At 38.9% G+C, this 16436-nt stretch overlaps 2 non-coding genes and 1 pseudogene across 2 annotated transcripts; all 3 read left to right on the top strand.

The window, feature by feature from the left end:
• The first annotated feature begins 1092 nt into the window (after positions 1–1092).
• Positions 1093–1179, top strand: TRNASTOP-UCA (transfer RNA opal suppressor (anticodon UCA)). The gene has a single exon. It is a non-coding gene; the product is annotated as a tRNA-Sec (tRNA).
• A 1979-nt stretch (positions 1180–3158) lies between these two features.
• LOC126084578 (olfactory receptor 11H4-like) lies at positions 3159–4121 on the top strand (annotated as a pseudogene).
• Positions 4122–15702: 11581 nt separating this feature from the next.
• LOC126084870 (U6atac minor spliceosomal RNA) lies at positions 15703–15828 on the top strand. The gene has a single exon (XR_007519104.1). It is a non-coding gene; the product is annotated as a U6atac minor spliceosomal RNA (small nuclear RNA).
• The last annotated feature ends 608 nt before the right edge of the window (positions 15829–16436 follow it).

The following is a 16436-nucleotide window of genomic DNA, read 5'->3' as shown; positions in this document are numbered from 1 at the left end:
TCAGTGATACTGGATTGAATCAGATAAGGTGGTGCAATGGTTAAGTGCTCAGCTGCTAACCAAAAGGTTTGCAGTTTGAATCCAACAGCTGCTCCTTGGAAACTCTATGGGGCAGTTCTACTCTGTCCTATAGGGTTGCTATGAGCTGGAATTGACTCAATGGCAATGGATTTTTGGTTTGTATTGAGGTAATCAGTTGTAAACATGTCTCAGCTATGGTACGTCACCCCACAGATTGCCAGAGTGGGTTTCCTTTTCCCTTCTCTTCAAACCACATGCTTTCTTCCTAAAATGGCATTCTTCATCCTGCCTGAAAAGCAGCCCATTTTTCTTTCTAGGTTATATGTGTGGCTGCTGTGCTCCACTACTGAACCATCCAAACAAGCAGAGCGCACTTACATTGATCTCCTATGTGCTCAAGACAGATTTGAGAAACATTCGGGAGGGAAAATCAACTGGATTTGGTAATTAATTGCACATGGGAGGAGACAGAATTAGAAGGTGCCTTGAATAATTGTCAAATTTCTGGCTTTAGTAAATGCTGAATGGATTGATGAATGGAGAGAAGAACCATTCACCAAGAAGCAAGTACAGAGGAGGAGCACTTAGCAAGAAAAAGACAGAATAAGGAGAAGGACTGGGTGAAATGTCAATTACAGGGTTGAAAATATAAAACAGAGTAAATGAGTGGAGAGGCTTACATTTAGAGTGGGCCCTAAAGGATGACAGGGATATGAGGCAAGGTGGGATTACTGTGCCACAAGGTGGGATTAGTGGCCTTGCTGATAAGTTTGGTCAGAGTCACACAAGATTCTGCCAAATTATGTTCAGATTGGAAACTCAGGAATGGCGATGTTCAGAAACTCTGCTTTTTGATGACAGGATAGCAAGTCTGAAATTCATTTATCCAATAATTCATTCAACTAATCCCTACCGTTCAGTAGAAACTGAGTCAACTGAGAATATAAAGATGAATTTAACATCATCCGTAAATTATAGGGGCTTTCAGTCTAGAGTGAAAAACATAAACATACAATTTAGTCATTACGTCATATGCTGTAGTGGATATATTATAACATGTATGGAAATATCACCCAGATGATCCTCAGTGGTCTGGGGTGCAGGCCTCAAACCTGTAGCTGACTGGTGACAGAGTGGTTCAATTCCACCTTTCAGGCGACTGGTAGCCTGTTTTTTAGGAGCCCTCGTGGTGTAGTGTTAAGGAGCTCTGCTGCTAACCCAAAGGTTGGCAGTTCAAATCCACCAGCTGCTGCTTGGAAACGCTGTGGGGCAGTTTTAGTCTGTCCTGTAGGGTCTCTATGAGTTGGAACTGACTCGACAGCACCTAACAACAACAACATGGAAATATAAAGGGAATTTTTCTTATATGTAGTAGGGTTTTGTCTCACCGGTTTCAGTATATGATAGGTATCAAAAGATATCTAACATATTCATCATCAAAAACTAGGGCACTCTACATTGACTTATCTAATCATTAAATAAATTCATTTTATAGGTCAAGCATAAATCTATCACTAGGGGTTAGTTCAACTTATAGAAGATAATGCAGTAATTGAATTAATGATGTAGAGCCATATATTTTTACATGGAAAGAAGACTAAAAAGCATTAAGTTAAAAAAAAAAAGGTTATAAAATGATGTATTTTGAAAATCTCAATTTAGTGTTTTCAAAAAAATAGACAAACACAATACTCCAAAGAGTTAAAATTGTTTTCTCCAGGGAGACGATGTCTCATTTCTCTTTGTCTGTTTCCATATTTTTTTATGTTCTTAATTATTAAAAAGACCGATTCTATTTTAGAAAAGTAAATTTTAAATACTGTAGTGTTAATAAACTAAAATCACAAGGCATAAGTGCTTTAGATTATTTTAAATTTTGTACCAAATAATATATATATTTTTTAATGTAATAGGATTTATTTTTTAGAGCAGTTTTAGGTTGACAGAAAAATTGTGCTAAAAGAACAGAGAGTTCCCATACATATACTCTCCATTTCCTCTGTTATTAACATCTTTAAAAAATTTTTATACAAAATGGTATTAATAAACACCCTTGCATTGCAAAAAGGCTTGTTGAATATTTTTTACGTATATGTTTTTTGTATCACCAACCTGAAAGAAAAGAAAATATCTTGTGTGCTCAGCAAGAAGAAATGATTTTTAGCAACATTTAGAGATATGTTATGTTTGCTTATTCGTTTGTTTGATTTTTTGGTAAATGATCTTTCTGAGTTTATTAAGATTCTGAGTTTCCTGCATGCGGGATTACAGTCAGAAATATGGAAACCTGTCTTGTGCAATATCTGGATAGCACAAGAATGATTACTTTTAAGTACCCAAACCACGTATTTTGAGAAGAATTGTTTCAAATGGGATTTATGGTAAATTTATTTAAAACACTGTATTTGTTTGTTTAGGGTAGCACAGATTCAATTGATAAATTAAAAAAAAAAAAGTTATTTATTTATTTAAAATTTAGAGGGGTGTAAAATAAAAGCTTGAAGTAAAGCAAATTCAAGGAATGTTTGAGATAACCATTAGCTCTCTACTCTCCAGGAAAACATTACTATGACCTTTCCTCTTGGCTTCTGTGTTAAGGCTTGTAATTCACTAATACTTTACAAGAGAAAATTATTCTGATGTGAACAACGCAGAGAAACAAGTGATTATTGGACATTCACAGTACCAGGTTATCTGAGAAGTGTGTCAAGTACTTTCCTTTGGGTGAGACATGTCAAAAAACATAGTCATTCCACTCCTAATAAAAGGTAACTTAGACTAAGAGTGGTGCTATCAAAATAAATAACTTAGGACATGAAAAAGAAACACAAACTGATAGTCACTTGGCTGCCCTCAAAGAGGTGAGAGAGGGTGATGTTTCTGAGTTTTCAAAATTTCAGAGGGGAGAGAGAATTTTTAAAAAATCTAACTCATTGATAAAGAAAATCCATAAAATATAAAGCTTCTATTGCTGTGAACCCAATTTTATTGAAATTTAGAATCACTACGATCTTCGATTAGTGGTTTTTAAGGAAGAGTCACAGGGTGGATTATTCCAAACTAATTGCCAAATGGCCAAAATATGTGCCATGCATAGGCTTCCTACACATTTGTCAGGAAACAAAACAACCTGTATAATGGTGTTCTCTGTCTTCTCTGCAGACCTGGGATTCATGAATAATTCAGTGAAAAGCACTGTGACTGAATTTGTCCTTCTAGGCTTCCCTGGTGGCCAGGAGATGCAAATTTTCCTCTTCTTACTGTTCTTTGGGGTCTATATATTTACCATGATGGGAAATGGCACCATTATCTGTGCTGTGAGGTGGGACCAACGAATCCATACCCCAATGTATATTCTCTTGGGGAACTTTGCTTTCCTTGAAATCTGGTACATTACCTCCACTGTGCCTAGTATGCTGGCCAATTTCCTCTCAGAGACAAAAACCATCTCTTTTGTTGGCTGTTTCCTGCAGTTCTATTTTTTTACTTCCCTTGCTACAACTGAAATATATCTCCTCTGTGTCATGGCATATGACTGGTACCTTGCCATCTGCCGCCCATTGCACTACTCAACCATCATGACCCTATGACTCTGCTATATCTTGATGTTTCTTTGCTGGGTGTTTGGGTTCCTTAGTTACTCAGTCTCCACAGTGCAACTCTCCCAATTATCTTTCTGTGGGCCCAACATCATTGATCACTTTGTGTGTGACATGGACCCACTGATGTCTCTGTCCTGTGCCCCAGCTCCTATTACTGAGATTGTCTTCTATATCCTCAGCTCCCTCATTATCTTCCTCACCCTTCTATACATCCTTGGCTCTTATACCCTTTTACTGATAGCTGTGTTAAAAGTTCCTTCAGCAGCTGGTCGGCGAAAGGCCTTTTCCACCCGTGGATCGCATCTGACAGTGGTGTGTCTATTTTTTGGGGCCCTCTTGGCAATGTATGTGAGCCCCACATCTGAAAACCCAGCTGAACTTCAGAAGATTATTACTTTGTTCTATTCTGTGGTCATGCCCTTCTTAAATCCTCTGATTTACAGCTTACGTAACAAGGAGATGAAGGCCGCATTGAAGAAAGTCTTGAGGATAGAATGAGTATAATCTATTTGAGACCAAGCAGACCACTGTCCACACATAAAGGATCACTTAAGAAAGACTTGATTTCAGCTGCCAATGCACACTTTAAAGGAAATATTTTCTCAGTGGGGCCCTTCATTGATTTATTCTTCGGCTAACCAGGAAGAGGTATATTATAATTGACTTAAATGTAACAACTATATTTTCAACATGGGCAATCCCAGTAGATTTAAGTGCATTATATCTGTGGTATTTCTCAATGTGTTAGCTTTGATTACTGGGGGGATTGGGTGTAGAAGGTTGCAGAGCTGTTATCCCAGGTGGATCATCATTGGTGTACTCAAGGCATTTCATAACACAGTCTAATATTTTAAAAAATGAATTTGAAACAAATTTTAATCCCTAATGACCACAGAACTAAAAGAGTTAGTAACAGAACAGCTTTCTAATTTCCTTGCTTCTTGATGGTCAAGAGTCTTCCAGACTAGGGACAAACTGAAAGTTTCATGCTTATATAAGTAGTAAATGTTTTAACATTAGAAAAAGTAGTAGTCATTCTTTCATTGGACAACAAATACTATTGGGCAACTAGTATGTTCCAGGCATTCTTCTAGGCACTAGAGAGACACTATAACCAAAATCGTCAAAAACCAATACCAACACGGAGTTCGCATTCTAGTTGCAGAGAGAGAAACAATAAATAAGTAAAATACATAGCATGTCAGAGAGAGATAAGTGCTATGGAGAAAGGGGAAAGAGGGTAGGGATCGTAGGAAAGAGGGCTGAAATTTTAAATAGCATGGTCAGGGAAGGCCACCATGAGGAGTCAAGTCTTTTTAAGCAAAAACTTGAAGGAGGTGAGGGAGTGAGCCATGTCGACAGCTAAGGGAAGAGTATTTCCTGCAGAAGCAAGTTCTCTACAAAATTCTGAGGTGGGAGTGCGTTCAAGTAACACCAAGGAGGTTGATATGGCAGTCGAGAGAATAAGGGAAAGATTACTAGACATCAAATCAGAGAGTGACCAGGGAGGCAAATTGTTCAGGACCTTATAAATCATTTTAAGAACTTTTATTTTTTCATGAGATGAGAAACCTTTGGAAAGTTTCGAGCAAAGGAGTAATATTATCATATTTAGATTATAAATTTTCAACTCCTTGGATGTTTTGTTGATAGTAGACTGCAGTTGGAGGTTATGTGAGATTGAATCTGAGATGAAACCCACATAGGACCTTACAGATCCAATTTTGCTATTATTTCTACTGTAAAGATGATGAAGTCCTAATCTCCAGCTAGCAGGATTAGATAAAATAACAATTTTCATTGAAAATGAACATAATGTAATAATTTTACAATTCAAATCATTCTAGTTTGAGTCCACTAAAATTGCCCCATGAAACTTTGCTATTATGAAGGCCTACAAAGAGAAAATTTGTATGAACAAACCTTTCATGTATATATGACTCACATTCTACTCCTTAATACCTAAGCAATACATTTGATTAAAGAAACTCTCCTTCATGATTTATATCTTTTTTTTACATCGTGTGATCCACATACATAGAGGTTTCTGATCATGATGAATCATACTGCTAAAGCATCCTGGATAACTCTAACCAGTAGCTTGTTGCTGTTAAGTTGATCCAACTCATGGCGACTCCATGCATTACACAGTAGAAATGCTCCATAGGGTTTTCTTAGCTGTAATCCATAATAAGCAGACCATCAGACCTTCCTTCCATGGTTCTGGTATTGGGTTTGAACCACCAAACTTTAGGTTAGTGTAAAAAACAAAAAGCCAAACCCATTGCTGTCGAGTTGATTCCAACTCACAGTGACCCTCTAGGACAGAGTAGAACTGACCCATAGGGTTTCCAAGGAGTAGCTGGTGGATTGCAACTGCCAACCTTTTGGTTAGCAGCAAAGTTCTTAACCACTGCTCCATAGTAGCCAATCACAAACTGCTTACACCACCTAGGGATCCAGGACTCTGACCTAGAAGTTGAGCAATTTTTCCTAAACAGTGTTCCTGCTGTTCAAGAAACTGTCATCTAATGGAGGGTGAATCCAGGGACAGTAGCTTGTAAAAGTGAGATATAAATGTATAATGCAGTTGATTTTGCTTTTATAAACAAAACAAAACTCCCTGTTAAAACAGTAGTTTGAATAGTGTTTAAACAGCAACGCAGTATGTGAAGAAGTTCTACCCTGTGATTATATGTGTCCTGCATAGAAAATGACAAAAGAGGGGGAGAGGGCTCACTCAGCAAAATTGTGATGGTTTGGAAATTTTCCTTTAGTATATTCAGTATCTCCACCTCATTCTATTCTTATTTTATATTTGTACTTTATTATAGTTAATAAGTGGAAAATTCAGATTGTTTTACTCTAAATCAATTTTATCCCACTCCCTCCCCCCATTGAACCATGTAGGGAATCCCTTTTCTGTACAAATGGTTCACACACTTGTTTGGAGATCAGCTACAATGGAAAATGATATGGTGCTTCCTTAAAAGACTAGAAATACCATACAATCCAGCAATCCCATTCTTATGAACATATCGCAGAGAAAATAAAAGCCGCCACTCAAATAGACATACAAACACCCATGTTTGTTTCATCATGATTTACAATAGCAAAATGATGGAAACAACATAATGCCCATCAACAGATGAATGGATAAACAAATTATAGTACATACACACAATGGAACACTATACAATGAACTATCTCACAACATGGACCAATCTGGAGAGCATTATGCTCAGTGAAATAAGTCAATCACAAAAGGACAAATACTGTATGAGACCACTATTTTAAAAACACAAGAAAGGTTTACACACAGAAATAAACAATCTTTGATGGTTAAGAGGAAGGGGGAAAAACTAACCAGATTGTTGTTAGGTGCGTTTGAGTCAGTTCTGACTCAAAACAACCCTATGTGCCACAGAAGGAAACACTGCCCGGTCCTGTGTCATGCTCACAATAGTTGTTATGGTTGAGCCCATTGTTCCAGCCACTGTGTCAATCCATTTGGTTGGGGGTCTTCCTCTTTTCCGCTGACCCTCTACCAAGCGTGATGTCCTTCTCCAGGAACTGATCCGTCCTGACAATATGTCCAAAGTATGCAAGACACTGTCTCACCATCCTTGTTTCCAAGGTGCATTCTGGTTGTTACTTTTTGCATGACAGATTTGTTTGTTCTTTTGGCAGTCCATGGTATATTCAATATTCTTCACCAACGCCACAACTCAAAAGCGTCAATTGTTTTTCGGTCTTCCTTATTCATTGTCCAGCTTTTACATGCATATGATGTGATTGAAAATACCATGGCTTGGGTCAGGCGCACCGTAGTCTTCAAAGTGACATCCTTGCTTTTCAACACTTTAAAGAGGTCCTTTGCAGCAGATTTACCCGATGCAATGCCTGTTTTGATTTCTTGACTGCTGCTTCTAGGGGTGTTCGTTGTAGATCCAAGTAAAATGAAATCTTGACAACTTCTAACTTTTCTCCTTTTATCCTGATGTTGTTAATTGGTCCAGTTGTAAGGATTTTTGTTTTGTTTATGTTGAGGAGTAATCCATACTGAAGGCTGTGGTCTTTAATCTTCATCAGTAAGTGCTTCAAGTCCTCTTCACTTTCAGCAAGCAAGGTTGTGTTATTTGCATAACGCAGGTTGTTAATGAGTCTTCCTCCAATCCTGACGCACGTTCTTCTTCATATAGTCCAGCTTCTCGGATTATTTGCTCAGCATACAGATTGAATAGGTTTGGTGGAAGGATACAACCCTGACACACACCTTTCCCGAGTTTGAATCAAGCAGTATTCCCTTGTTGTGTCCGAACAACTGTGTCTTGATCTATGTACAGATTCCAAGTGAGCACTATCAAGTGTTCTTGAATTCCCATACTCCACAATGTTATCCACAATTTGTTATGATCCAAATAGTCAAATGCCTTTGTGTAATCAATAAAACAGAGGTAAACATCCTTCTGGTATTTTCTGCTTTCAGCCAGGATCCATCTGATAGAGGCAATGATATCCCTGGTTCCACATCCTCTTCTGAATCTGGCCTGAATTTCTGGCAGTTCCCTGTTGATATTCAGCTGCAGCCACTTTTGAATGATCTTCAGCAAAATTTTGCTTGTGTGTGATATGAATGATATTGTTTGATAATTTCCACGTTTGTTTGGATACCTTTCTTGGGAATAGTCATAAATATGGATCTCTTCCAGTTGGTTGGCCATGTAACTGTCTTCCAAATTTGTTGGCACAGATGAATGAGCACTTGTAACGCTGCATTCATTTGCTGAAACATCTCAATTAGTATTCCGTCAATTCTTGGAGCCTTGTTTTTTGCCAACACCTTCAGTGCAGCTTGGACGTCTTCCTTCGGTAGCATCAGTTCCTGATCATATGCTGCCTCCTGAAACGGTTAAACATCGACCAAGAACTAGATAATAGACTGGTGCAAACTTCGATGAAGGACAAGACAGTACACAATATACAGGAAATCATTACACCTTGACCAAGGAGAAGCCATAGAAGCTTCCTAGGCACATGCAAACACCCTGAGGAACTGAGTTACTGGGGCTGAGGGCTGGGGACCATGGTTTCAGGGGACATGTAGCTCAATAGGCATAACATAGTTAACATAGTTCATAAAGAAATGTTCTACATTCAACTTTTGTGAGTAGCATCTGGGGTCTTAAAAGCTTGTGAGCAGCCATGTCTTGGTCCCATCCCATCCAGAGCAAGGGAGTATGCAGAAAACCAAAGACAAAGGAAATATTAGTCCAAAAGACTAATGGACCCCATGAACCACAGCCTCAACCAGCCTGAGCCCAAAACAACTATCCAGTGAACCTACCACCCTCGACTGCTTTACAGGACTCACAATAGAGGGTGGAGAAAAATGCAGAACAAAATTCAAATCCACAACAAAACAAAACAAACCAGGCTTACTGGTTTGACAGAGACTGGAGGGACCCCTAAGACTATAGCCCCCCAGACACCCTTTTAACTCAGAACTGAAGCCACTCCTGAAGTTCACCTTTCTGCCAAATATGACGCAGTTTTATAAAATAAACAACACACATAAGGAAAGTGCTTCTAAGTTTAATTGTGTATACAAGACCAAAAGGGCAACACTCGCCTGAAAGCAAAGATGAGAAGGCAGTAAGAACAGGAAAAATGAATGGACAGAAACCACGAAAGATGGGGAGCGTTGACACATCACAGGAATTGCAATCAACATCACAAATCAATTTGTGTAGGAATTGTTGAATGAGAAACTAATTTGCTCTGTAAACGTTCACCTAAAGCACACACACACACACACACACACACACACACAAAAAGGAGTTAAGAATCCACCCAAAGTCATCTTGGAAGACACACCTACTTCCAAAATAATCAGCCACTGAAAACCCTGTGGAGCAGAGCACAGATCTAAACTGAGACACATGGGGTCGTCATTGGTCAGAATTGACTCAATGGCAACTAGTTTGGATTTGGTTTATACCAAGTAGACTTGTTTTCCTCTTCTGTATCTTTCACAGATTTTTCTAAAGTAATTTTTAAAAAGATTTTAAAAAGTTTTATTGCATTTTAAGGGGGGCGGAGCCAAGATGGCGGACTAGGCAGACGCTACCTCGGATCCCTCTTACAACAAAGACACGGAAAAACAAGTGAATCGATCACGTACATAACAGTCTACGAACCCTGAACAACAAACACAGATTTAGAGACGGAGAACGAACTAATACGGGGAAGCAGCGATTGTTTCCAGAGCCTGGAGCCAGCGTACCAGTCAGGTACGGCACAAGCACAGAGAGCTGCTCCACCCCCCTGAACTAACCCCGGGAGGGAGACCAGCCAGTACCGCGGGCGGCATGGGACGCAGCCGGTAGGAGAAGTCCCCGGGAGGCAGTGACTGGTCTTGGAACAGGAAGAGCAGCATCCCAGCCGGGGAACCGTCTCGCCGGGATTTGGACTGGACGCAGGTACGGCATAAACACGGAGAGCTGCTCCACCCCCCTGAACTAACCCCGGGAAGGGGCCCAGCCGGGTCGCGTGGGCAGCGTGGGACGCAGCCGATAGGAGAAGTCCCCGGGAGGCAGCGACTGATTTTAGAGTCGAGAGTGCACCGTCCCAGTAGGGGAGCCTTGACGCTGGGCGTGGGGCTGGAAGCGGAGGATCTGACCTTGACTCCAGTGGGCCAGACCCCCCGGGGGCAATCTCCACACAGCCAGCACACATAGGCGACGCGCCCGCGGGAATCTCAGATATAATAGTCATTCCAAGCAAGACAAGCAACTCTGGCTATATTCTGAGGTGCTACTCTCCTATCTCTCTGTTCCCTCCCCCAACCTCCCCAGGCGGCTTCATTAACATCCGAATAGCCTGAGCCAGAGGGAGAACTCTGATAGGGGTCTGACTGCATTTTTTTTTAGCGGATTTTCTGGAAAAATTAGATTCCCAGTGATGGCTCGGAGACAACAATCCATATCAAACCACTTAAAGAAGCAGACCATGACAGCTTCTCCAACCCCCCAAACAAAAGAATCAAAATATTTCCCAAATGAAGATACAATCCTGGAATTATCAAATACAGAATATAAAAAACTAATTTACAGAATGCTTAATGATATCACAAATGAAATTAGGATAACTGCAGAAAAAGCCAAGGAACACACTGATAAAACTGTTGAGGAACTCAAAAAGATTATTCAAGAACATAGTGGAAAAATTAATAAGTTGCAAGAATCCATAGAGAGACAACATGTAGAAATCCAAAAGATTAACAATAAAATTACAGAATTAGACAACGCAATAGGAAGTCAGAGGAGCAGAGTCGAGCAATTAGAATGCAGACTGGGACATCTGGAGGACCAGGGAATCAACACCAACATAGCTGAAAAAAAATCAGATAAAAGAATTAAAAAAAATGAAGAAACCCTAAGAATTATGTGGGACTCTATCAAGAAGGATAACCTGCGGATGATTGGAGTCCCAGAACAGGGATGGGGGACAGAAAACACAGAGAAAATAGTTGAAGAACTCCTGCCAGAAAACTTCCCTGACATCATGAAAGACGAAAGGATATCTATCCAAGATGCTCATCGAACCCCATTTAAGATTGATCCAAAAAGAAAAACACCAAGACATATTGTCATCAAACTCACCAAAACCAAAGATAAAGAGAAAATTTTAAAAGCAGCCAGGGAGAAAAGAAAGGTTTCCTTCAAGGGAGAATCAATAAGAATAAGTTCAGACTACTCAGCAGAAACCATGCAGGCAAGAAGGGAATGGGACGACATATACAGAACACTGAAGGAGAAAAACTGCCAGCCAGGGATCATATATCCAGCAAAACTCTCTCTGAAATATGAAGGCGAAATTAAGATATTTACAGACAAACACAAGTTTAAAGAATTTGCAAAAACCAAACCAAAGCTACAAGAAATACTAAAGGATATTGTTTGGTCAGAGAACCAATAATATCAGATATCAGCACAACACAAGGTCACAAAACAGAACGTCCTGATATCAACTCAAATAGGGAAATCACAAAAACAAACAAATTAAGATTAATTAAAAAAAAATACACATAACAGGGAATCATGGAAGTCAATAGGTAAAAGATCACAATAATCAAAAAGAGGGACTCAATACAGGAGGCATTGAACGGCCATATGGAGAGTGATACAAAGCGATATAGAACAATACAAGTTAGGTTTTTACTTAGAAAAATAGGGGTAAATAATAAGGTAACCACAAAAAGGTATAACAACTCTATAACTCAAGATAAAAACCAAGAAAAACGTAACGACTCAACTAACATAAAGTCAAGCACTATGAAAATGAGGATCTCACAATTTACTAAGAAAAACGCCTCAGCACAAAAAAGTACGTGGAAAAATGAAATTGTCAAGAACACACATAAAAAGGCATCAAAATGACAGCACTAAAAACTTATTTATCTATAATTACGCTGAATGTAAATGGACTAAATGCACCAATAAAGAGACAGAGAGTCACAGACTGGGTAAAGAAACACGATCCATCTATTTGCTGCCTACAAGAGACACACCTTAGACTCAGAGACACAAACAAACTAAAACTCAAAGGATGGAAAAAAGTATATCAAGCAAACAATAAGCAAAAAAGAAGAGGAGTAGCAATATTAATTTCTGACAAAATAGACTTTAGACTTAAATCCACCACAAAGGATAAAGAAGGACACTATATAATGATAAAAGGGACAATTGATCAGGAAGACATAACCATATTAAATATTTATGCACCCAATGACAGGGCTGCAAGATACATAAATCAAATTTTAACAGAATTGAGAAGTGAGATAGATACCTCCACAATTATAGTAGGAGACTTCAACACACCACTTTCGGAGAAGGACAGGACATCCAGTAAGAAGCTCAATAGAGACACGGAAGATCTAATTACAACAATCAACCAACTTGACCTCATTGACTTATACAGAACTCTCCACCCAACTGCTGCAAAGTATACTTTTTTTTCTGGCGCACATGGAACATTCTCTAGAATAGACCACATATTAGGTCATAAAACAAACCTTTGCAGAGTCCAAAACATCGAAATATTACAAAGCATCTTCTCAGACCACAAGGCAATAAAACTAGAGATCAATAACAGAAAAACTACGGAAAAGAAATCAAATACTTGGAAACTGAACAATACCCTCCTGAAAAAAGACTGGGTTATAGAAGACATCAAGGAGGGAATAAGGAAATTCATAGAAAGCAACGAGAATGAAAATACTTCCTATCAAAACCTCTGGGACACAGCAAAAGCAGTGCTCAGAGGCCAATTTATATCGATAAATGCACACGTACATAAAGAAGAAAGAGCCAAAATCAGAGAACTGCCCCTACATCTTGAACAAATAGAAAGTGAGCAACAAAAGAATCCATCAGGCTCCAGAAGAAAACAAATAATAAAAATTAGAGCTGAACTAAATGAATTAGAGAACAGAAAAACATTTGAAAGAATTAACAAAGCCAAAAGCTGGTTCTTTGAAAAAATTAACAAAATTGATAAACCATTGGCTAGACTGACAAAAGAAATACAGGAAAGGAAACAAATAACCCAAATAAGAAACGAGAAGGACCACATCACAACAGAACCAAATGAAATTAAAAGAATTATTTCAGATTATTATGAAAAATTGTACTCTAACAAATTTGAAAACCTAGAAGAAATGGATGAATTCCTGGAAAAACACTACCTAGTGGTTAAAGCATTCGGCTGCTAACCGCAAGGTTGGCAGTTCAAACCCGCCAACCACTCTGCAGGAGAAAGATGTAGTAGTCTGCTTCCTTAAAGGTTTACAGCCTTGGAATCCCTGTGGATCAGTTCTACTCTGTCCTACAGGGTTTCTGTGAATCAGAATCAACTCTAACGCAGTGGGTTTGGTTTGGTTTTAAATAGCTTGAGTTCAGTTAATTGGTGATAAATTCGATAAAACATTTTAAATATGCATAGCTCACTGAGTATTATATGGGGTTATTATATATCCATACTTTTTTCTGTGCTATGTCTTTGCTGGTTTTAATCTTAAAAAGTTTTTTTTTTTAATTTATGTTACTCTTTTTTATTGTACTTTAGATGAAGGTTTACAGAGCAAATTAGTTTCTCATTAAACAGTTAATACACATATTGTTTTGTGACATTGGTTGCCAACCCCACCACATGTCAACACTCTCCCATTTTTGACCTCGGGTTCCCCATTACCGGGTTTCCTGTCCCCTCCTGCCTTCTCGTCCTTGCCTCTGGGCTTTCAGTGTGCCCACTTAGCCTACTTTTTTTATTTTTGTGGGCCTTTCTAATCTTTGGCTGAAGGGTGAACCTCAGGAGTGACTTCAGTACTGAGCTAAAAGGTGTCTGGGGACCGCACTCTCGGGGTTTCTCTAGTGTCAGTCAGACCGGTAAGTCTGGTCTTTTTTTGTGAACTTGAATTTTGCTCTACACATTTTTCTCCAGCTCTGTCTGGGACCCTCTATTGTGATCCCTATCAGAGCAGTTTTTGGTGGTAGCCGGGCACCATCTAGTTATGTTGGACTCAGTGTGATGGAGGCATTGTTTAATCTTGACTGGCAGAAGAAATTAATTGCATGTGTTCCTGAAGCCTTTCAAGAGAGGGAGGAATCTTTTAAATTCAGAAAATAAATATTCTTAAAGACAATGAGTCAAGGAGCCTCAAAAACAAACAAACAAAAAATCAGACATGCACATCTTTCTTTGAGGTTGTCTTTCACACGAAAAACAGTATGCTTCATATCTCTATCACTTATGAAGTACAAACTCTCCATTTGTCGTTCAAAGTCCATTCAATAGACTGCTAGACCAGTCTTTTTTCCTACTGATCCACTGTAGAAACCTGCACTTCACAATGATCAGCCTTCTTACTTCTCTTAAACACGCTTATTCCCAACTGAGTCTTGGTGTGTAGTGGTTAAGAGCTCAGCTGCTAACCAATACATCTGCACTTTGAATCTACCAGCTGCTCCTTGGAAATCCTATGGGGTAGTTCTACTCTGTCCTATAGGGTTTCTATGAGTTGGAATCGGCTTGAGGGCAGTGGATTTGGTTTTGGGTTTGGGTGTTTTAATCACAGTGTTTCCCCGGACCATGAGCACTTGCCCCTGCCTATCTACTGAAGCAAATCTTAATCAACCCTTTCTGTTCCATGAGATAATAGATAATGCCTGATGTCTCCTTGAACTCCTTTTTCCCTGAAATTTACCTTTATCGTAATTTGGCCCTTTAATGGCGTATTATTTGGTAGGGATGCTTAGCTGTACCTTTATGAGCAAGACTAAAACCTGACTATCTTTTGCCTCCCTCTCAATGCCCAAATCAGGGCAATGTACACAATAGACACAAACCAAATTCCTATAGATAAATTAATAAATATCTAGGGTACTGATTCTATCATCAAGACTAGCCAAATGTATATCTAAACTCCTCGATTTGATTTCTAATCCTGCAAGTTATTCATGCAGAGTACAGTCATATAAATAAACATTAATTTATTCTTCACATATACTTAACTCAGTCCCAACTATTTTGGAATATTTTTACATGGCCTTATCACTTCCAAGGGAAAACTCGTTAAGTCGTACTAGAATGTGTCTGTGGGAAAGGGAACTCTAAAGCAGGTTTTGAGGGCAGGCTGTTCAGCACTGAGAAGAATACCATAAAATCTAGCAGTCAATTCTACTAGATTTGATCTTACATTGCCTCCTTATTGTTTTATGTAAATACACCTTGGACTGTGAACTGTGGAAAGGAATAATCCATACCTTCTATATCTGTAATATTTTCGTAGTTGCTCGGCTCATACTAGTTCTTCAAAAAGAGTTTAATTATTAATGTGATACATGCAGTAAAGTTCTGCCTAAACTGTTGGATTAACATGACAATTGGAGCAGCAGTCACTCTGAAATTTCCTTTGATGATAACCTGTTATAATAATTGTGATGTCAATCCACTTCATTCATGCAGATTGAAGGCAGTGAAACTCTTAGACACTGTAGCACTAAAAAAATGTGTGTGTGTGTTATATGAAAGGAGAGAAGATTGGTACTCCACTTGACAATGACAGAAGAGGCCCTCAGGCCCTACAACACACATAGGGTTAAGGCGTTGCCACCTACTTTGTGGCATCTAACCACCGTTTTTTGGAGACCTGATGGCGCAGTGGTTAAAGAGCTGGCTGCTAACCAGAAAGTTTGGCAGTTTGAATCCACCAGGCACTCCTTGAAAACCCTATGGGGGAGTTCTACTCTGTCCTATAGGGTCCCTATGAGTCAAACTGACTTGACAGTAATGGGTTATACATACATATACACATAGACACATATACATACAGGGATACATACACACACACACACTCACATATGCACATATATATGGAACCCTGGTGGTGCAATGGTTAAAAGCTCAGCTGCTAACCAAAAGGTTGGCAGTTCAAATCAACCAACTACTCCTTTGAAACCCTATGAAGCATTTCTACTCTGGGGTTGCTATGCTATGGAATCAACTGGATGGCAATGTGTTTGGTTTGGTTTCTCCTCCCCAATTTGTTCCCAGTCCCCAGGAAACCACTGATCTCACTTTCAGTGTATTTTCTGCCATTTTATGCAAATGAAATCATACAGTATGCACTTATTTTTGTCTAGCTTCTTTCATTCAGCATAATTATTTAGAGATTCATGCATTTTGTTGCATGTATCACTAATTTATTCCTTTTATGAATATTTTTATTAATTGAATTTTAATATTCAATTG

This window comes from Elephas maximus, chromosome 10 (genome assembly GCF_024166365.1).
Source record: "Elephas maximus indicus isolate mEleMax1 chromosome 10, mEleMax1 primary haplotype, whole genome shotgun sequence".
NCBI classification, from domain to species: Eukaryota; Metazoa; Chordata; class Mammalia; order Proboscidea; family Elephantidae; genus Elephas; species Elephas maximus.
The sequence above is the reverse complement of the archived record's forward strand: the minus strand, read 5'-3'. Positions and strand labels throughout refer to the sequence as shown.